Source organism: Rhipicephalus microplus, unplaced genomic scaffold (assembly GCF_043290135.1).
Source record: "Rhipicephalus microplus isolate Deutch F79 unplaced genomic scaffold, USDA_Rmic scaffold_219, whole genome shotgun sequence".
Lineage (NCBI taxonomy): Eukaryota > Metazoa > Arthropoda > Arachnida > Ixodida > Ixodidae > Rhipicephalus > Rhipicephalus microplus.
The window spans coordinates 212,501-215,000 of NW_027464790.1; the positions used below are offsets into that span (position 1 = coordinate 212,501).

General features: G+C 35.5%; 1 pseudogene; it reads left to right on the forward strand.

Annotated features, from left to right (window-relative positions):
• Positions 1-2,500, forward strand: part of LOC142792454 (large subunit ribosomal RNA) — a 7,778-nt pseudogene that overhangs the window by 2,617 nt on the left and 2,661 nt on the right.

The following is a 2,500-nucleotide window of genomic DNA, read 5'->3' on the forward strand; positions in this document are numbered from 1 at the left end:
TGATCGGTGCTGACGCAATGTGATTTCTGTGACGCAAACCTAAACCAGGATATTAAAAGCTGGGAAGTACTTAAAACCTATAATCACAGCGATCACAGATACATTAAAGTTGTTATTAAAAATGAAGAACTTCCAGAGGAATATGGCCTAACGTTAAAAGGGCAAACAAAAGTCATGGAAAAGTTGCAAATTGATCCCTGGTTTGAGGAAGTCCAGGGGAAAATAAACACGAAGGAAAGTATTGAAGAAATAGTGAATACGCTACACGAGAAAATCGAGAAACTTAAGAAGGAATTCAGTAAAAAGAAAAAACCTTCTAAACAAAAACCGAATACTTGGTGGTCAAGAGACCTAGAAATTGAAAGGAAGAGAGTCAGAGCACTACGAAGGAGGTATCAAAAGGCGAAAGGGGATATCAGAGAACAATACAAAAAGGAATACTATAAAGAACATGACACGTATAACAACATGATAGAACAGGCTAAAAACAACAGTTGGAAAACTCTATGTACTAAGGCTACGAAAAATCCATTCATCCTACCGTATAAAATTGCACGAAATAAGATGAAAACCAAGGTTATGTTTAGAAGCATCACAAAAGAAAATGGAGAAGTCACAAAGACTCTTCAGGAAACAATAGAACACATTCTAGGAAATTTATACCCTAACTGCATGGAAAATGACGAGCCAGGACACAGTCAAATACAATCAAGCAACGACACAATAAACAATAACAAACAGGGAGGAAATTGGACATCGGGAGCAGAAATGAGAGAAAGAAATTTACCCAGTGATGACCTCCCATTTACAGAGATTGAAGTAACGCAGATAGTAAAAAATCTGAGGAAAGATGTAACCCCCGGACCAGACAACCTAAAAACTAACCTCATACAAGTGATGTATGAAAGGCATAAGACTTTCTTTGTCAATCTTTTTAATGCATGCTTAAAGCACGGACATTTTCCTCAAAGATGGAAAGAATCTAAAATTATATTGATTCCAAAAGGGAACGGAGAGGACAAATCCGAGGAAAACAAATATCGCCCAATAGCTATTAACTCGATTTTGGGAAAAATATTAGAAAAGCTCATAAAAGATAGAATCTATTATTTCTTGTTTAAAAATCACCATTTTAACAAAAAACAATTTGGATTTACCCATGGGACATCAACAACCACGGCATTGGAAGAAATAATCAAACGAATAAACCAAGCGAAAATTGATAAGCTAAACAGCATGCTAATAGCACTAGATATTAAAAACGCATTCAATTCTATAAAACCCGAAGTAGTTATTCAGAAATTAGAAGAATATAAGTGTCCCAACAACCTAATAAAACTAGCGGACAATATTCTACGGAACAGGAAAATAATCTATGAAACAGATGGAGTAAAAATTAAGAAAACACTAACTTCAGGTTCCCCACAGGGGTCACCTTTAAGCCCACTCTGTTGGAATATAACAATAGGCGACCTATTAGAAACTCAGCTTCAAGAAGGAGTACACATCCAAGCCTTTGCGGACGACGTGGTGTTACACATAAAGTTCCGCTCAAGAAAAGAGGTGGAGGAAAAAGCTACGAAGGCACTAACACTAATAAATCAGTGGGCACATCAAAAAGGAATAACCCTGAATAAGGAAAAATCGGAATATATGATAATCGGAAAGCAGTACATTAGCCATCAACCCCAAATAAAAATCGGACAGGATAAAATCAAAATGGTTAACGAAATGAAAATCCTAGGGGTGGTCTTGGACACAAAACTAACATTCCTCCCACATCTAAAATACTTAAAAAGAAAAGTAGACGAAGTCACGTATAATTTAAGTCGTACAATAAAAGACGACAAACATACAAATAGAAACACACTACAGTTAATATATAAAAGGGGTATAGAACGAATGGTTACATACGCCTCCCCAGCATGGTATAGCCGAAAAACCATTTTTATTAAAAAACTGAAATCAATCCAAAGATTACCTTTATTATTAATAACTAAATCATTCAAAACAACATCAAATCTTTCACTCAACATATTAGCAAACATTCCACCTCTCCATTTGACAATCGAAAAAGAAAACGAATTACACTACATACTTAAGAAAGGAAAGAACTTCACATGGCAACAGAAAGTATACACCGAAAACGAAATAATGAAGAAACACGACCAATGGCAAGATCATCCAGCAAATAAAGTTAGCATACCCTTTGGAACAACAGAGGAAGAAGCAGACTTCAAAATATACACAGACGGATCAAAGAAAGAAAAAGAAACAGGAGCGGCATTTATAATACTAAACAAAGATAACCAAATCCAAACAGTGAAAAAATATAAACTTCCAGAACACAGCAGTAATTACGAGGCTGAGATCATTGCAATCCAGAAAGCAATAGAACATATCTGGCCTCTACAAGCTTTCGTTAAATACCAGCTTTTTACAGACAGCCAATCTGCACTTCTGGCAATAAAAAATCCAGATAACCTAAATCCAATTATTT